This window comes from Humulus lupulus, chromosome 2 (genome assembly GCF_963169125.1).
Source record: "Humulus lupulus chromosome 2, drHumLupu1.1, whole genome shotgun sequence".
Lineage (NCBI taxonomy): Eukaryota > Viridiplantae > Streptophyta > Magnoliopsida > Rosales > Cannabaceae > Humulus > Humulus lupulus.
The window spans coordinates 96,216,536-96,237,862 of record NC_084794.1 but is presented as its reverse complement, the minus strand read 5'-3'; positions in this window follow the sequence as shown (position 1 = coordinate 96,237,862).

The following is a 21,327-nucleotide window of genomic DNA, read 5'->3' as shown; positions in this document are numbered from 1 at the left end:
CAGTAGCAGTAGTAGAAGCAGCAGCTGTAGCAGCGACAGCAGCAGCAGTAGCAGTAGAAGTAGTTGCAGCAGCAGTAGTAGAATTAGTAGCAGTAGTAGGAGGAGTAGTAGTAGTAGTAGTAGTAGGAGTAGCTGTAGCAGTTGCAGTAGCAATAGCAATAGCTGCAGCAGCAGCAGCACCCATCAGGCTGTTCTATCTCATTATCATGCGTTGAGTGAGTTTGCGCCATGATGAGAATCGACTGGGATTTTGGTGAAACACTAATTTTCTCTCAATGAAAGCACCAAACTATTGACACAGTTTTTCACCAACAGTGTATTAAGAAATAATAAGGCAGATTAGTGCTTATTAATAAACCGTAATGATGGAAATTTATGTGGTTCAGTGGTTAAAATCCACCTAGTCCACGAGTCAATATTATTGTTGTTTCTCTCTCTATTTTGGCAGAGTTTTGGAATTACAGAATAACGCTCCCTTGTCCTATCCAATATTCCCAGTATTTATAGAAAATTCCATGGACACATTTTGGGTAAATGTAGTAGTAGTAGTAGTAGCAGCAGCGGCAGATCCATTAAGAGCATGACACTTGTCATAATTATGATTATTAAGGAATTAAGTATTTTGATGAATAGTTTGAATAAAAGAAAGATCTAGAAGCTCTAGAACCTTTTAGCAACTGTTAGGATCATGTTTAGACTCAGTCAAAGTTGTTTATCCAATTCAAAATATGCTGAAAAAGTGCAAATACGTGTTTGATGTATCAACGTATGTCGATATATCGCAGCATAGGGGCCGATATATCGCCTACAGAAGATATGGAAAACACGTCGACTTTGCACGAACGTACGAATGAGACTCGGGATTTAGGGTAGAGCTGATATATCTATATCGCCCCTGGTGCATGATTTTTGAAAGTTTGTGATTTTAATTTTAAAAATACCCTTAATCACTTAGACATGCTTTTGAACGATTTTGACCGAGTTTTGAGCATCTGTTGAACGCAAATTCAAATATTTTTCATTTTATATTCATTTATTTATTCAAATTAAAAGGGTTAGTGTCACTCCTTGAAATCTATAAATAGGACCTAGTACTCAGCCATTTTCTTCATTCTTCAAGCATTTGATCAGAGCCTCCATGATGCGAAGAACACTATAGAGAGAAACATTTGGGTTTTGGGTTAAAAGAATTATCATTCTAAGCTTTTCTAAACACTTGGGAAGTGAGAAATAGTGAGATTTCAGTATTGATGTTTAGATCAATCCATAAGATCATTCAAGGTATTCTTATCCCTAAGTTGAGTTCTTTGTGGTTCTTTAGTTTTCTTTTATTCAGATCCTAACTCTTGTTTATGATTCTTGATTAGGTATTTAAGTTTCTTGAAACTTAAGGTTCTTCTTGGTAAGTTTCTTCTTTGATGGTTTAGTTCTCATTTCATCTTTATTCTTTAGAGATACTCCCCATCTACTGTTGGTTTATAGGAGTGTTCTTATCCCATTCTTGTTCCCAAATATCCCGGCTTTTGGTAAGGAAAATAGGGTAGATTATATATGTGTTTATTTTTATGCTATTATATGTTTTATGATATGTATATATATATGTATAAATATGTCTTGTAGTCATTTGGGGCTTATAGTTGTTTAGATAGCAAACCCCAATATTATTTATCATTTTCATGGGTTAAAGTTATGATTTACCCTACCTCGACTAGTAGAGGACCTAGATGAGTTATCATATACTACCATGTGATCTAACCTACCTCGATTAGTAGACAGAGGACCTAGATGGTTATTCACATACCATGTTAATGAGTTAATGGCCATTAATATTGTAGTCCTATATGATATATGTTTTATAGTCATATATTTATAGTATATGTTTATGATATAGTCTTATGCTTATGATTTATGATGTATGTTGTTAGTAGATTTTCCTTGCTGGGCATTAGGCTCACTCCTTTATTTTTAGCTTGATGTAGGAAATTAAATATGGAAGGTGGAAGGATTCTTGGCAGCTTGGCTTGTGTGTTAAGGATGAATGGATTTAATGGACTGGGAGTCGATCGAGGATGACGTTATTTATTTTTAGTCTTTTAAATTATGTTTTGATGTAATTCCGAAATTAGTATTTAAATAATTAAAGTTATGTTTTATGTTTTATAAACGATGGGATCCCATACCATATTGCATTTTATTTTATATTTTACTTTATTTTGTATTGGTACAACATTTTGGGTTTTCAATAAAGTTATGTTATTTCTTATGTATGTTTCCCAAAATAGTAGCTATATCTAGTAGTTTTAATGGTCCAACTCTTAGAAATAGTTGGGTCATTATAGTTGGTATCAGAGCAAACGGTTCATATGCATGAAGTTCTCATTGATACACACGCTCAAGCTCAGAATCTAACCGCCAATGTAAGTGTTTATGTTATAGTTATTATGTTTATGTGTATAGCTAACGTTTTAGCCCTTATGTTTTCAGTTAAGAATGGATGGAGCCTTGACCTATGAGGATATCCGAGCCATTAAGGCATTGAAAATGATTAGAGATCCAAGGAATACGGTAGGAGTGTTAGAAAGAATCACTCGGAGATTAATCTTATTCCACAAGGAGATAGTTCACCTCCAAACTACTAAGCAAATCATGATGAGAGCTACGGAGCAATATGTTTTAGTAATTAGGCTTTTTAAAGATTATCCTTCTGTAATTTCAACTCTAGAAGAAATATGGGGACTATAGAAATACCGGTAGCTATGAGATATTATTTTCTCATACTTAGGTTCACCTCTAAGATGGAATTTCAATTCACTAATGAGCAAAAACATAGAATCCTTATGAATCTTCCCCGAGGAAATTTTGAGGCTCAAGATAATGATGATTATGAGGAGATACATGATGATATGTTAGATGATATGTAGAAGATCCTGATTTTTAGATTAGTTTATTTCTCTATTTATTTATTCATTTATCTATTATCTTTGCATTTATGATTGTACTTAGTGAAAACCTTTTCCAAATGAATATTATTGTTATTTTTGAATGACATGTATGAGTTTGATTTTCTTTTACAATCATAATAAATAATAACCAAGTTCGGTGAGGGTGGATACAAATCAATGGACTAAGTTCTATATTGAGAGTTAGGGGGGGCATAGTAGTGGGAACGATTTTACTGATCCCAGCCCTCCCTTAATATGGTTAACTTTGGAACAACGACGAGTTTCGAGCCTAAGAATTAAGTCATATAGAATGATTAGAAACAGACTTATAAAATAATTAAGATGGCTGATTTTCTAAGTATAGAAACCCACCCTAATTATAAAGAAGATTTATATAATTCTTCATCATAATTAGTAGGTCCGAGTTATGTTTGCTTAGATCAAGTTTTGTTTTAGAGCCTATTAGGGTAAGTTCTAACATATTTTTCTCGAGTGTTAGAACTCTGCTAAAGATATCGCTCAGAAGGTCTGCACGCACAAACGTCAATGCCTCCAGCGTCGTTAATGAGACTTCTGAAGCCCCTCCTGTTTGCAGAAGGGGAGCGCGTGCTACCAATGTTGCTGCTAACCGAAGTGCACCGCCACCTCCAGTTGACAACACTACATAAATTGTCAGGCTACGACAACAAGTGGAGGAATTGCTGCAGCAACAGTGACAGCAAGCTCAGCCGCAGCCGCAGCCACAGACTCAGCCTCAGCCGCAACCGCAACCTCAACAAATGGTTCATGCGCCCCAACAAGTAGGTCCTTATGGGGGATGGTCAATGGCGAACTATGCGCCCTACCCAGCTCAGTACATGGAGCCAATCTATGAGCGGTTTTGTAAGAAACACGCTCCAAACGTTGAAGGGACAACCAACCCCATCGAGGCGGAAGAATGGCTCAAAAATGTAGATCCAACCCTAGCACACATGAACTTCGGCAACACGGATCGCATATCTTGCATTTCTTCTCTTTTAAAGAAGGATGCTAGAATATGGTGGGACTTAGTTCAGCAGACTCATGATGTCACCACAATGACATGGGCAAGATTTTTGGAGCTGTTCCACAAGAAGTACTAAAACTCAACAGTCATCGCTACAAGGGTCGAGGAGTTCACCAGTCTGAAGCAGGGCAACTTGATGGTACCAGAGTATGCTATATATTTTGATTGACTAGCCAAGTTTGCTCCAGAGCTGGTCCCAACTAATTTTTTGAGGGTTACCAAATTTGTAAGAGGACTTAGACAAAAGATTGAGCTAGGGGTTAAGCTAGAAAACCCTAGAACTAATATTTATGCCGATGCTCTAGAAACGGCTATAGAAGTAGAAAGGCTTCAGGCGAATGTTAGTAAAGAGGAGGTCAGTAAGCCTGAGCCTGAACAGCAGAGTCAACCTCAGAATGGTCGGAACAACCACCCCAACAATCATCAGCCTAGCAACAATAATGGTCAGAAGAGAAGGCATCTTGATAACAAGTAATCCGACAACGATAAAAGAGCACGAACAAACAATGGAGGTAGTAGGTCGGGTTATGTAGAATACTTGCAGTGATCTAAGTGCCAAAAGAAATATCCTGGTGAGTGTCGGGCAAACACCAAGGGATGCTACAATTGTGTTCAGGAAGGTCACCGAAAGAAAGAATGTCCACAACTCAAGCAAGAGGAGAAAAGGGACAACATGATGGTTCCTGCCAGAGTCTTTGCCTTGACCTAGGGAGAAGCAGAAGCTAGTAATAAAGTGGTCACAGGTCAGATTCCTATCCTCAATAATATATGTTCAGTATTATTTGATTCGGGAGCAACACACTCATATATCTCATTAGGAATGATAAAGAAATTAGACAAACCTTGTGAAAGATTTAGAACTAGGTTTGTGACAGAATTGCCTTCGGGAAAAATAGTCCTATCACCACAGATAGTACGAGGCGTACCGATCAAAATTGAGGACGTAGAACTAGAAGGAGACCTAATGGAACTAGAGATTAAAGACTTCGATGTGATACTGGGCATGGATTGGCTAGCAAGGCATGGCGCAACCATCGACTGCAGACGTAAGCAAGTGATGTTCGAGACTCATGACGGTCAGAGACTATGCTTTATGGGGAAGGTTTCATGACTATGTACGTCGCTTATTTCATTTCTCAAAGATTGGAGGATGATATAAAAAGGGTGTCACACATTCTTAGCCAGCATCGCAGATGTGGTAAAAGAAACACCACTAAAGCTTGGAGACGTCCGCATCATAAAAGAATTCCCAGAAGTATTTCCTGACGACTTACCAGGGTTGCCACCGACTCAGGTAATTGACTTCACAATCAAACTAGTACTGGGTACCGAGCCTATCTTAAAGGCACCATACCTGATGCCACCTACCAAACTCAAGGAGTTAAAGACGCAGCTACAAGAACTCTTAGACTTGGGTTTTATTAGACTGATCTATTCGCCATGGGGAGCACCGGTTCTATTTGTGAAGAAGAAGGACGGAAGCATGTGGATGTGTATAGATTACCGCGAGCTAAACAAGGTAACAATTAAGAATAAGTACCTGCTACCTCGGATTGACGACTTATTTAATCAACTTAGAGGAGGGACCGTGTTTTCAAAGATTGATTTACGGTCTGGGTACCACCAGCTCAAGGTACAAGACGAGGATATTCCCAAGACAGCTTTTAGAACTCTTTATGGACATTACGAGTTTTTAGTTATGTATTTTGGTCTTACCAATGCTCCAGCCGCATTTATGGATTTAATGAATAGGGTCTTCAAGGATTACTTGGACAAGTTCGTCGCAGTGTTCATCGATGATATTTTGGTATACTCAAAGGATGAATTCGAGCACGAGGAACATTTAAGGTTGACCATGTTGCGATTGAAAGAGCATCAACTTTACGTCAAGTTCAAGAAGTTTGAATTTGGGCTTTCGCAAGTAGCGTTCCTCCGCCATGTAGTTTCCAAGGAAGGAGTTGTTGTAGACTAACCTAAGGTAGAGGCTATGAAAGATTGGCCAAGGCCTAAGAACGCGTCAAAGGTAAGAAGTTTTCTGGGGCTAGCAGGCTATTATTAGAGGTATGTAGAAGGCTTCTCTAAGATAGCCACTCCGCTTACCAACTTGACCTGGAGCAGCAAAGGTTCAACTGAACGGATAAGTGTGAAGAGAGCTTCCGGTTGCTTAAGGATAAGTTATGCTCAGCACCAGTACTTTGTGTACCAACACCCAACGACAAATTTGTAGTCTACTGTGATGCGTCATAGCAAGGTTTGGGTTGTGTGCTGATGCAGAATGACAAAATGATAGCCTACACCTTAAGGCAGCTGAAGGATTATGAGCAACACTATCCAACACGATATGGAGTTGGCAATGGTGGTCTTTGCATTGAAAATCTGGCGCCATTATCTTTATGGAGAACGGTGTGAGATTTATAGGACCACAAAAGCTTAAAGTATTTCTTCACACAAAAGGAGCTCAACATGAGGCAGCGCATGTGGTTAGAACTAGTGAAGGATTATGACTGTGAAATCCTATACCACCTAGGAAAAGAAAACGTAGTTGCTGATGCGTTAAGTAGGAAGAGATGGAAGTCTAGCAGCGTTAGCTGGAACAGAAAAGCCACTACAGTAAGAGCTGATCAATGCCGGAATCGAAGTAGTCATTGGTAAACTGGATAACTTGTCCATCCAGTCAAGTTTGTTAGAAGATATAAGAATCAGACAAGGGCATGATGACACATTAGTATCTCACATAGCTGCAGTTAAAGAAGGCAAGGCTACAGATTTCTCGATATCAGGACAGGGGCTCTTGAGATATAAGGACCGGGTATGTGTGCCGAATGATCATGGAATTAAGAAGAATATTTTAGAAGAAGCGCACAATACCCCATACTCAGTCCACCCAGGGTCGACTAAGATGACTCACAACCTTAAGGCGTTATATTGGTGGCCAGGAATGAAGAAAGATGTAGCGGAATATGTGTCTAAATGCTTAGTATGCCAGCAAGTGAAAGCAGAACATCAGCAGCCTGCAGGCTTATTGCAACCGCTTAGTATTTTAGAATGGAAGTGGGACGACATAGCCATGGATTTCTTAATGGGATTGCCACGAACAAATAAGTAGCACGACTTGGCTTGGGTAGTAATAGATAGACTAACCAAGTCAGCTCATTTCGTGCCTGTCAAGACTACTTACATAGTAGATCAGTATGTAAACATTTATGTTCAAGAAATTGTAAGACTGCATGGAACCCTAAGACTATAGCATCTGATAGAGGATCGGTGTTTACATCGAGATTTTGGGGAAGCTTGCAGCAAGCTATGGGTACCAAGTTAAGTCTTATTATGACATTTCATCCTCAGACCAATGGTCAGTCCGAGAGTACCATACAAATTTTAGAAGATATGTTGCGCACTTGTGTACTTGATTTCAGAGGACCATGGAGTAAGTATTTGCCGCTTATATAATTCTCCTACAACAATAGCTATCAGTAAACGATCGGGATGGCACCCTATGAGTTACTTTATGGAAGGAAGTGTCGATCGCTGTTACATTGGGACGAGGTAGGAGAAAGGAAACTTCTTGGACCCGAAGTTGTTAGAGAAGCTCAGGATGCAGTAGCGATGATTAGAAATCGTATGCTCGCTGCTCAGAGCCGACAGAAAAGTTATGCGGATGCCAAGCGGTGTGATGTGAAATTCAAAATAGGAGATCAAGTCTTCTTAAAGATATCTCCTATGAAAGGTGTGAAGCGGTTTGGTAAGAAAGACAAGCTTAGTCCATGGTTTGGTAAGAAAGACAAGCTTAGTCCATGCTTTTGAGATATTGGACAAGGTGGGAACAATTGCATATAGATTAGCCCTACCGCCAGCTTTAGCAGATATCCATAATGTGTTCCACATCTCGATGCTGCGTAGATATGTATCAGACCCATCTCATATCCTCAAATATGATACGATAGAACTCTAGAAAAACTTGAGTTATGAGGAACAACCGGTTAGCATCCTAGATAGAGGGATGAAGGAATTACGGTCTAAGAGTATTCTGATAGTCAAAGTCCTATGGAGTAATAGTTCTGAACATGAGGCAACGTGGGAGTTGGAGGAACACATGTTAGCACGGTATCCAGAATTGTTTGGTAAGTAAATTTTGGGGACGAAATTCTTTTTAGTAGGGGAGAATTGTAGAGTCCCATAATATTTACTTAGCTAGCTAGTAGTAGTAGTATTAGTTTGTAGTGTGTTAGTTACCATGGATTTCGGTTCAAGCCGGGTAGTTGGAAACTCATAGCAACAGTTATGGATTTTATAAGTTTAACTTATAGTTTAAGAATATTAATTATAACATAAGGTTTGATTAATATTGCTGGTCCTAGATATATTATTTATTATAACCTAATGTTTAGATAGAACAATTAAGAGCATGACACTTGTCATAATTATGATTATTAAGGAATTAAGTATTTGGATGAATAGTTTTAATATAAGAAAGATCTAGAAGCTCTAGACCCTTCCAGCAGCTGTTAGGATCGCGTTTAGACTCAGTCAAAGTTGTTTATCCAATTCAAAATATGCTGAAAAAGTGCAAATACGTGTTTGATATATCAACGTATGTAGATATATCGCAGCATAGGGGCCGATATATCGCCTACGGAAGATACGGAAAACACGTCGACTTTCCACGAACGTACGAACGAGACTCAGGATTTAGGGTGGAGCCAATATATCACCCAGGGTAGGCGATATATCGCCCCTGGTGCATGATTTTTGAAAGTTTGTGATTTTAATTTTAAATATACCCTTAATCACTTAGACATGCTTTTGAACGATTTTGACCGAGTTTTGAGCGTCTGTTGAACGAAAATTCAAATCTTTTTCATTTTATATTCATATATTTATTCAAATTAAAAGGGTTAGTTTCACTCCTTGAAATCTATAAATAGGACCTAGTACTCAGTCATTTTATTCATTCTTCAAGCATTTGATCAGAGCCTCCAAGATGCTAAGAACACTATAGAGAGAAACACTTGGGCTTTGGGTTAAAAGCTTTATCATTCTAAGCTTTTCTAAACACTTGGGAAGTGAGATATAGTGAGATTTCGATATTGAGGTTTAGATCAATCCATAAGATCATTCAAGGTATTCTTATCCCTAAGTTAAGTTCTTTATGGTTCTTTAGTTTTCTTTTATTCAGATCCTAACTCTTGTTTATGATTCTTGATTAGGTATTTAAGTTTCTTGAAACTTAAGGTTCTTCTTGGTAAGTTTCTTCTTTGATGGTTTAGTTCTCATTTAATCTTTATTCTTTAGAGATACTCACCATTCTTACTATTGGTTTATAGGAGTGTTCTAATCTCGTTCTTGTTCCCAAATATCCCGGCTTTTGGTATGGAAAATAGGATAGATTATATATGTGTTTACGTTTATGCTATTATATGTTTTATGATATGTATATATATATGTATAAATATGTCTTGTAATCAAACCTGAATCTTATGTTAATATGTGAGAGCCATAAAATTTTCCTAACTGAGGAATGTTCTGAATAGGGATGCATATTTTCCCCATGGGGATGAGGCACCACTGAGGATGAGGCACATTTTCAATCCCCAAATGATAAATGGGGCGGGGATGGGGATAGCACTCCTCGCCTCGGCGAGGCCCCGTTTAAATTTTTTATATATTTTTGTAATATTTTATATGTATTTTATATCTTTTTTTTATGTGTTATTGTAGTATAGTAGTAACTTTTTTAATATTTTAAATTTTATTTCGGATAATGTTTAATATTTTAAATAATAAATATTGTGAAATATTTTAATTTACATATAATTTATGACGTTTAGTTTAAATTTTATTTTTTAAATAAATGGGTTCCCTGTGGGGATTCCCCGCCCCAATAGGGGATTCCCCACCCCGCCCCCGACAAAGAATAAGCGGGGATGGGGTGGGGACAGGGATTGAAAATATAAATGGGGACAAGGATGGGGGGAACACTCCCTACCAATTCCCCGCCCCGTGTGCATCACTAGTCCTGAAGAGCCCGCTACCACTGCCTCGAAGAATGTTCGGGACAAGTATGATGCATGGATTCAATCCAACAAGAAGGCAAAGTGTTACATGCTTGTGAGCATGAATGATGTTCTGAGAACAAACCATGAACCCATGGAAACTGCGTTTGAGATAATGGATTCTCTGCAGGCCATGTTTGGGTAGGAATCTTATCAAAGTAGACAGGAGGCTACTAGAACCTACATGACTACTAAGATGAAGAAAGGTGTTTATGTACGTGAGCATGTCTTGAGCATGTTTAACGTGATGCATAAAGCAGAAATACATGGGGCCATCATTCATGAGCATACACAAGTAAGAATCATACTTGAATAGTTCACTCCTGCCTTTTCTGCATCACCACCAACTATATTATGAATAAGTTGGAATTCAACATGACCTGATTATTGAATGAACTGCAGACATTTGAGTCTCTTAACAAATCCATTACAAAAGAGGCTAAGGAAAATGTGGTAGATGAGAAACCTTCAACCTCTGAGGATAAACTCTGAGGATAAATCCAAGAATAAGGACAAAGGAAAGGGCAAGAAGTCCAAGAAAAGCAAGAAGACACGAAAAGCGAAGGAGAACAAGAATGACAATAACTCTAAAAAGAAAGAACCAAAAGGAAAATATTTCTACTATGGAGTTGAAGGTCACTTGAAGAGAAACTGTAAAAAGTATCTCTCGGAGATGAAAAAGAAAGGTAAATCAAATTTACTTGTACTTGAAGCTTGTCTAGTGGAAGACGATATGCCATCCTAGATTTTAGATTTAGGAGCCACTAACCATGTTTGTTCTTCTATGCAAATACTTGAGTCATCAAGGGAGCTGGCTGATGGTGACGTGACCATGCAAGTTGGAAGTGGAGCGCTCGTTTCTGCTAGAGCAAAAGGAACAGTCCGTTGCATTTTGGGAACAATTATCTTGTTTTAAACAATTTTTATTTTATTAGTGGATGCTCTAGAAATTTAGTTTCTTTATCAATGTTGCATGAGCAATATTTATATATTTCTTTTAATAATAATGCGGTTGTTATATTGAAGAATGGTTTCAAAACTTGTCAAGCAGAACATACAAACGAACTGTACATGCTCAAACCTAATGAACAACCACTTAATAACTTATAATTATTTAAAGTAGCAAAACCGCAAGGAAACAAAAGACAAAAAATTTTAAGTGAAGATGACACATATCTTTGGCATCTTAGACTTGGTCATTGTAATGCCCCAAAATCCCTAATGAGATTTAATGGTCAGATAAATAGGCCGGGAGGGACATAATTGACTTATTATGCCATTAAATGATTATGGGCATGTTTATGTGAATTATATTATTATATGATAATAAATGCATGCATGTGGATCCACATTTCATTATAGGGGCATTTTGGTAATTTGGCCCGTTGAGGGCATATTTGTATATTTTCATGCATGCTGGTGAACTATTGTTGAGACCACATTATAATGTGGATTTGTTCGAGCCATTCGGCATGAGACGATCTTTGAATGCAAGTTATCGGTTTGGTCATAACGGGAATTGGATGGCGTTAATTATGATTAACGAGATAGGTGGGAAAGGACGGTTTTGCCCTTGGAGCTGTTAAGAGGTGAGTTAAGCATAGGGGGTATTTTGGTCATTTGACCTAGGTTATATATAAATGGATGGCTATAGAAAACAGAACCAAAATAGAGACTCCTTTCTACCTCCCTCACGGTCATCATTTCCCTTCTCCTTCCTTTGAAATTTTGAAGCAAGTTTGGGGATTCAAACTTGGAAATTGAAGCTTGAGGTCTTAAGCTAGTGTTCAGCTGTTGAAGAGGATTCAACCTACGTTTAAGGTAAGGTTTTAGTTCCATTTTAAGGCTCCTTGCTCTGTTTTTATGTTGGTTTTCAGATTGGGGTTTTGATCATAGAAATGGGAATTTGATGAAGTTTTGAATGATTTAAGGCTTAGGTTTTGTTGGTTATATGGTGGAAAAGTTGTGGTAATAAGTGGGAGCTTTGCCTTGTGATATTGGGAGTGTTTTAATGGGTTTTTGAAATGAGTTCAAAGGGGGAAAACAGGGGATTTTGGCTGAGTTTCAAGTGGGGTCACGGCTCTGTTCTAGAGCGTTGCGGCCTAAGCTTGTCGAAGAGGAAGGGTGGAGCTGAAGGGCCGTTGGGCCGCGACATGGTGAAGGAGGTTCGCGGTGCGTGTTGGGGGTTGAAGTGTGGCCACTTTTTTTGAGGAGGTGGGTTGTGGCACGGTGGTGTAGGGTTGCGGCCCTTAATGGCATTTTGGCCAAGAATGAAGTTTTCAGCATGGGGATTCAAACCTTAGGCCTCGGGATCTTTCCTACTACCCGGTTTAGTAGGATTCAATGTCCCGGAGGTTAGGTTTTGGTCCGGGAACCTTTTGTGATTCATTTTATTGATGGAATCCCATAATTGGTTATGACCAGGTGACCGTCAAGGAACTAAAAGGCTGATCGTTCTCAAGGGTCGTTATTTTACTAATTCTCGCTCGAACCAGAGGTAAGAAAACTTCACCCCATATGTGACATGCATGGTTATTCACGAGGCATGTTGAGTGTTTAAATGTGGACATTGATTGCATATCAAATGCTTAGCAAATCTTGCTTACTTGTGAATGGCACTGACTTATTAGTCATTTTCGGCAATGGTGTCAGTATTAACTGTGAAGCTGTGACTTACTAGTCAAGTTCGGCAGTAGTACTGAGCACTGGTCGTATGGTGTTGGCGTAAGAGTCAAGAACGGTATTAGCGTGTTTAATGCAAACTGAAAAGATTAGATCTAGGGTATGGAACCCACACTAGTAACTCCATGGTCACTCATTTGCTAAGGGTGCGAAACCTGTATTAGTGACATTCACATCAGTCACTCATTTTTTTGGGGCTATAAGCTCTAGATGATTATCATAATCATCGTTTGATATTATATGCATGCAGTAATGAGTTTTCTTGCTGAGCCTTGGCACACAGGTGCTATGTGGTGTAGGTAAAGGGAAAGAAAAGCTCACCCATTCTTGAGAGGAGAGCTTAGGTACCAATGTGTACATATGCGGCCGCTTAACCACCACGGCCAAGGAGTTTCTCGGAGGAACTAGGGGGTTAACCCTATTTTTGCTGCTTAGGTCAGCGGGTTGTAATCTTTACACTATAATGACCATTTTGAATTGTAAATAACTTTTAAACGCTTTTATGGGTCCATGAACAGTTTTATGTTTTAAATAAAATATATCCTTCCCTTTTGATTGAGTTTTTTACCTTAGCCTATTGATAACACCTAGATGCACGTTTATAACCAAAGAACTCGATTAGTGAATTAAGCACGGTTCAAAGCTCACAGTAACGGTCTTGGAGTAACCAGGGCGTTACAACTTGGTATCAAAGCATGCCAAGGTTTAGGATTCCTGTAGACTGGCTAGGCATGTACACTTGCCACTGAAGACAAGCTCGACTCATTATTTGGTAACTATTTATGTGGTTATATATTTAACTACTTAAATAAAGTATAAATGCTTTACCTATTTGCATGAGATACATTGATAAGGCTGGGCCTTAACTACTGCATCATCAGCAAGAACGTGCTTATTAGTACTGATATGGCTAGAACATGCTTATTAGTATTGTTCATTGTGAATTATTATTTAATACATGTTAAATGCTAAATGTTATGATCATGTATCCATCTGTATATTTGTATAACTGTGGAATATGGTGAATATTTGTGATCTTGGATCGTGAGGCGGCAAGAGGATTAGTTATTACTGCCTAACTAGCCGCATTGACTATTGCAGCATAGTATAAGTTGATCATAATTATTCCAAGACAGACAGATCCATCAGCTGCCCAGGATGATCAAGGCCAGAATAACAGGCAGGGTCATGAAAATGACCAGAGTCAGATTCCACAGCCAACTTCTGATAATTGGCAGTAGTTGTTTAATGACCTGCAAGCCACAATATTCAGGTAGGACGAATAACTTTGCCTCCTGAGACAACAGTAGGTCCCTGCAAGGACCAGTGTACCTGAGGCACCACCTATATCAGTGCCAGCAGTTGAGTAGCTGCCAGAGGTTGGAAACAAATGGGAACCTCTTTATGAAAGGATCAGAAAGCAATAACCTCCAGTGTTTGAAGGCAGTGCAGATCCAGCAAAAGCTGAGCAGTGGATGAGCATGATTACAACCATCCTTGACTTCATGAAGGTGACTAGTAATGAGAGGGTGGCATGTGCCACGTATATGTTTTAGGAGGATGCCCAAATTTGGTGGGAGGTTATATCCCAGACCAGAAACATCAATGCCCTTAGTTGGGAAGAGTTTCAGACTCTGTTCAATGAGAAGTACTACAATGATGCCATCAGGGCTGCTAAAGCTGAGGAGTTTATCAAATTACTTTAGGGGAGTTTATCAGTGATTGAGTATGCCCTGAAGTTTGATCGGTTGGCAAAGTTTGCCATGGAGCTGGTGCCCACTGATGGGACCAGAAGGGAGAGGTTTCTCCAGGGGCTACAACCTAGATTAGGCCGGGATGTTCGAATTACCTCTGTGGCAGGGGTTACTACCTATGTACAGGTGGTTGAGAAGGCCCTCACAGCTGAGAGTGCATAGAACAAGATCTGGCGAGACAATGCAGCCAGAAAAGAGTTTAGGAGGACAGATTCTCCATTTGTGGATTCTGGTAGGGGTGGAGACCCCAGTGATCAGAAGAGGAAGGTTCTTGATACCTTCCCAGCTCCAGGTCCGATAGGCAACCCTGTGGTATTTCAATGGGTTGTCAGGGTGGCAGTGAGGCCTGGAAGACTTATCCCGAATGCCCTAGATGCAAGAGGCGTCATTTGGGAGAGTGTAGGCCAAAGGCCTGCTTTTTATGTAGAGTGGTGGGACATCTCAAGAAAGATTGCCCTAAAGCAAGAAAGGAAGAACCCAGAAAGGCGGACAGCTCGGCCCTAGCTCGAGTGTTCGCATTGACACAAGTTCAGGCTTAGGCTTCACCCTCAGTAGTTACATGTCAGCTTCTTAGTGTTGGAACCCCTTATACTGTTTTGATTGATTTTGGTGCTACACATTCTTTTGTTGCTAGTAGAATTATTGATAGACTGTGTAGACCCTGTGATTATTATGTTGTGGGGTTTGGAACCTTATTACCCACTAAGGAGTTAGTAGTATCCAGGAGATGGGTCAGATCTTTGCCATTGACAGTGGAGGGCAGAGAGTTGTCAGTGGATTTGATAGAGTTAGTTATGACTGACTTTGACATGATCCTTGGTATGGATTGATTAGTGAAGTATGAGGCAACCATTGATTGCAGAAGGAAGATGGTCACCTTTGAGCCTGAAGGTGAGGATCCTTTTGTGTTTGTTAGTACGGTGCATGGACCTCGTATACCTATGACATCTATATTGAGGGCTAGAGATCTATTGCAAGGAGGTTGCATTGGATTCTTAGCTAGTGTGGTTGACACCACTCAGGTCATGCCAGTGAGACCAGAAGAGACCAGACTAGTCTGTGAGTTTCTGGATGTGTTTCCAGAAGATTTACCAGGGTTGCCACCACATAGAGAGATTGAGTTCGTGATAGAACTGGTACCAGGGATGGAGCCAGTGTCTAGAGCACCTTACAGAATGGCCCCAACTGAGTTGAAAGAATTGAAATTACAGTTGCAAGAGCTATTGGATTTGGGTTTTATCAAACCTAGTTTCTCACCCTGGGGTGCGCCAGTTCTGTTTGTGAAAAGGAAGGATGGTTCTTTGAAGATGTGTATTGATTACAGAGAACTGAATAAGTTAACAATCAAGAACAAGTATCCTCTACCAAGGATAGATGATTTGTTTGATCAGTTGCAAGGCAAAAGGGTATTCTCAAAGATAGACCTTCGTTCTAGTTATCATCAGTTGATGGCCAAGGAGGGAGACATATCAAAGACTGCGTTTCGCACTAGATACAAGCATTATGAGTTCTTATTCATGCCATTGGATTGACTAATGCCCTGGCTGATTTTATGGATTTGATGAACAGAGTGTTCAAGGATTATTTGGACTAGTTTGTGATCATCTTCATCGATGATATCCTGGTTTATTCTCAGTCAGAGTTAGAACATGAACAACATTTGAGATTGGTTTTGCAGAGACTGAGGGAACACAGATTGTTTGCAAACTTCAAGAAATGTGAGTTCTGGTTATCTCATGTATCTTTCCTTGGGCACATTGTCAGTAAAGAGGGGATTAGGGTAGATCCAACAAAGATTGAAGCAGTCAGAGATTGGCCAAAGCCAAAGAATGCTTCTGAGGTTAGAAGTTTCCTTAGGTTGGCAAGTTATTACAGGCGTTTCGTGGAAGGGTTCTCTAAGATTGCTACTTTGTTGATTGAGCTTACACGCAAGAATCAGAAGTTTGTGTGGATAGAAAGGTGTGAGAATAGCTTCCAAGAACTGAAGCAGAGATTCATTACAACTCCAGCTCTGAGTCTTCCAACAGATCAGGAGAAGTTTGTGATATACTGTGATGCTTGACATCAAGGTTTGGGCTGTGTTCTAATGCAATCAGGGAAGGTGATCGCTTATGCCTCACGTCAGTTGAAGGAGTATGAACAGAGTTATCCTACTCATGATTTAGAATTGTCAACTGTGGTCTTTGATTTAAAGGTATGGAGGAATTACCTTTTATGGGGAGAAGTGTGAGATTTACACTGACCACAAGAGCCTAAAGTACTTCTTCACACCAAATGACCTGAATATGAGACAAATGTGTTGGCTGGAGTTAGTAAAAGATTATGACTGTGAGATTTTGTATCATCCAGGAAAGGCCAACGTGGTAGCTGATGCTTTAAGCCGGAAGGGTCTAGGATAGATTTATAGTGCAAGGATGATAGCCAGAGAGTTAGCAGAGGATATGACCAAAGCTGGTATAGAGTTGCTGGTGAGCCAATTGGCCAATATCACGTTATAGTCTACACTGCTGGAAAGGATAACGGAGGGTCAGTTGGATAATCCACAGCTGATCAAGATCAGAGAGGATGTTTTGGCTAGAGTATCCAGAGATTATACGGTGTCTGATTTGGGCTTGTTGAGATACAAGGGTTGGATATGTGTTCCGTTAGACACTGTTATGAGATGAGAGATTCTGGATGAATCTCATACTACACCTTATTCTTTGTATCCATGCACCACAAAGATGTATTAGGATGTGAGATCGCTATATTGGTGGCCTGGGATGAAGAGGGTGTAGTAGAATATGTGGTTGAATGCTTGACATGTCAACAGGTCAAGACTGAGCATCAGAGGCCAGCAGGGTTATTGCAGCCTCTGGATATCCTAGAGTGGAAATGGGAGGACATCATGATGGATTTCGTGGTGGGGTTACCAAGGACTGTTTGTCAACATGATTCTATTTGGGTTGTTGTGGATTATTATACCAAGTTAGCTCACTTCTTGCCAGTGAGGACTACATATACAGTTGACCAGTATGCAAATCTCTATGTGAGAGAGATCGTGCACCTTCATGGAGTATCGAGGTCGATCGTGTCAGATCAGGACCCTACTTTTACTTCCAAGTTATGGGGGAGTTTACAGAAGGTCATGGGAACACAGTTGAAGTTCAGTACTGCTTATCATCCTCAGACAGATGGATAATCTGAGAGGACGATCCAGATATTAGAAGACATGCTGCGAGCATGTGTGCTGGACTTTGGTGGATCCTGGAGTAAGTATCTACCTTTGATAGAATTTTCCTATAACAACAGTTATCAGTCTACCATTGGGGTTGCACCTTATGAGATGTTGTATGGTAGGAAATGTAGATCTCTCATTCATTGGGATGAGACCGGAGAAAGATGATACTTGGGTTCTGGGGCAGTCCAGAGGACCAGTGAGGCCATTGAGAAGATTAGAGCTCGGATGCTCGCTTCTCAAAGTAGACTATTAAAGTTATGCAAATCCCAAGCGTAGGAACGTGGAGTTCCAAGTGGGAGACTATGTCTTCCTTAGAGTCTCGCCATGGAAAGGGGTAAGGAGATTTGGGAAAAGGGCAAGATGAGCCCTAGATTTGTAGGTCCATTTGAGATCCTGGAGAGGATTGGTCAAGTGGCTTACAGGTTGGCCTTGCCACCAACGTTTTCAGTCGTCCATAACGTGTTTCATGTTTCAGCTCTTCGGAGGTATGTATCTGATGTGACTCATGTTTTGAGCTATGAAGATCTGGAGCTTGAGGCACATCTCTCCTATGAGGAACAGCCATTCCAGATACTTAACAAAAAAGACAAGGTCCTCAGGAATAAGATGATACCTTTGGTTAAGGTATTGTGGAGTAACAGCAAGGTTGATGATGCGACCTGGGAGCTGGAGTCAAATATGCAGAGTCAGCATCCCGAGCTGTTTAGGTAAATTTCAAGGATGAAATTTTTGTAAGGAGGGGATAGTTGTAATACCCCAAAATCCCTAATGAGGTTTAATGGTTAGATAAGTAGGTTGGGAGGGTCATAATTGATTTATTATGCCACTAAATGATAATGTGCATGTTTATGTGAATTATATTATTATATAATGATAAATGCATGCATGTGAGTCCACATTTCATTATAGGGGCATTTTGGTAATTTGGCCCATTGAGGGTAGGGGTGCATACGGGTCGGATTTTCGGGTTTCGGGTTTCGGGTTGAGAAAAATGGTACCGATACCGATCCAAAATTTTTGGGTTTTTTCGAGTTTCACTCGGGTTTAGGTTCGGGTTTCATTTCAGGTTGGCTAGGCCATTTGTGTTTTGGGCCGAAAAGCCCAAATTTGCAAAAATGTCATTTTTTTCAAAAATACCCCACAATAAACAAAGCATCTAAAATGGAATAAGAAACGGGATTCAAAGACAGTTCATTCCTCCAAGCAATAAGAGTTAACATTCCTATAGTACTTGAAAATTAGCAATTGATGACATATTTCTCATTAGGTGAACCCATAGTTATACCATTGTTTATGTCAGCTTTATCACTTGGGTGAGCTTGAAACGACAATACCCATTCAGCAACTGCGTCCTTGTCGATCTAATAAATCATTAACAACATAAAAATCAAAATTTCAACTCCAAATTCTTGATAACCAGTTTATACAAAAAAAAAAATGAGCAACCACTGACTAGTCTAAGAGCTCCTAGACTCCAATTTTTCTCGTATGATCCTATGTATTGACCAGAGGCAAGCTGGCTGGCAAGACGAGGCGTGCCACTGCCGCGTGAGTGAGGGAGAGGGAGGGAGGGAGGGAGGCAATCAGGTGGTCGTGTGATCTGGTGGTGCCGCCGCATGAGTGCTGAGGGTGAGGGAGGCTCTCGGTGGGTCGGCACTTGGCGTCCGTGCTTGAGGAGGCTGCTGAAGCATGAATGAAAGAGAAGAAGAAAAAAAAGGATCGGGTTGTGCTTGAGGAGGCTGCTGAAGCTTGAATGAAAGAGAAGAAGAAAAAAAAAGGGTCGGGGTCGGGCCGTGCGTGTTAGAGTTGTTTAGCTTTAGGGTTTAATTTCAGATTTTATTTAGTATTAGGCTTTTTTTTTTAATTTTCGGTCGGGTTTCGGGTTACACCCAAACCTGAAGGTGTACAATTTTTAAATCCGAACCCTACCCGATATGTTTCGGGTTTGGGTCGGGTTAAACCCGAATTTGACGGGTTTTTCGAAAAAAACGGGTTCTCAGGGTTCGGGTCGGGCGGGTTTTGCGGGTTTTTGGGTTTTGTGGGTCCCGTGTGCACCCCTAATTTAGGGTATATTTGTATATTTTCATGCAAGTTGGTGAAATATTGTTGAAGCCACATTATAATATGGATTTGTTCGAGCCATTCGGCATGAGACGATCTTTGAATGCAAGTTATTGGTTTGGTCATAACGAGTTGTGTAGGTCGTTAATTATGATTAACGAGATAGGTGGGAAATGACGGTTTTGCCCTTGGGGGTTGTTAAGAGGTGAGTTAAGCATATGGGGTATTTTGGTCATTTGACCTAGGTTATATATAAATGGATGGCTGTAGAAAACAGAACCAAAATAAAGACTACTTTCTACCTCCCTCACGATCATCATTTCCCTTCTCCTTCCTTTGAAATTTTGAAGCAAGTTATGGGATTCAAACTTGGAAATTGAAGCTTGAGGTCTTAAGCTAGTGTTCAGCTGTTGAAGAGGATTCAACCTAAGTTTAAGGTAAGGTTTTAGTTCCATTTTAAGGCTCCTTGCTCTGTTTTTATGTTGGTTTTGAGATTGGAGTTTTGATCGTAGAAATGGGAGTTTGATGAAGTTTTGAATGATTTAAGGCTTAGGTTTTGTTGGTTATATGGTGGATACATTTTGGTAACAAGTGGGAGCTTTGCCTTGTGATATTGGGAGTGTTTTAATGGGTTTTTGAAATGATTTCGAAGGGGGAAAATAGGGGTTTTTGGCTGAGTTTTAGGTGGGGTCGCGGCTCTATTCTAGAGCGTCGCGACCCAAGCTTGTCGAAGAGGAAGGATGGAGCTGAAGGGTCGTTGGGTTGCGGCATGGTGAAGGAGGGCCGCGGCGCGTGTTGGGGGTTGAAGTGTGGCTGCTTCTATTTGAGGAGGCAGGCCACGGCATGGTGGTGTAGGGTCGGGGCCCTTAGTGGCATTTTGGCCAAGAATGAAGTTTTCAGCATGGGGATTCAAACCTTAGGCCTCGGGATCGTTCCTACTACCCGATTTAGTAGGATTCAATGTCCTGGAGGTTAGGTTTTGGCCCGGGAACCTTTTATGATTCATTTTATTGATGGAATCCCATAATTGGTTATGACCAGGTGACCGTCAAGGAACTAAAAGGCTTATCGTTCTCAAGGGTCGTTCTTCTACTAATTCTCGCTCGAACCAGAGGTAAGAAAACTGCACCCCATATGTGACATGCATGGTTATTTACGAGGCATGTTGAGTGTTTAAATGTGGACATTGATTGCATATCAAATGCTTAGCAAATCTTGCTTACTTTTGAATGGCACTGACTTATTAGTCAGAATCGGCAATGGTGTCAGTATTAACTGTGAAGCTGTGACTTACTATTCAAGTTCGACAGTAGCACTGAGCACTGGTCGTATGGTGTTGGCTTAAGAGTCAAGAACGGTATTAGCGTGTTTAATGCAAGCTGAAAATATTAGATCTAATTGACATAAGCATTGAATGGCTCTTCATGAGCATTAATGCTTGACCGACCTCAAGTTCGATGAAAACTAAAAGCATTTGTCTAGTTCCATGACTAGTCACTCAGAGTCAGGGCCAAAAGGCCCAGGTGACTGCATCGTCACATGGCTAGGGTACGGAACCCATACTAGTGAC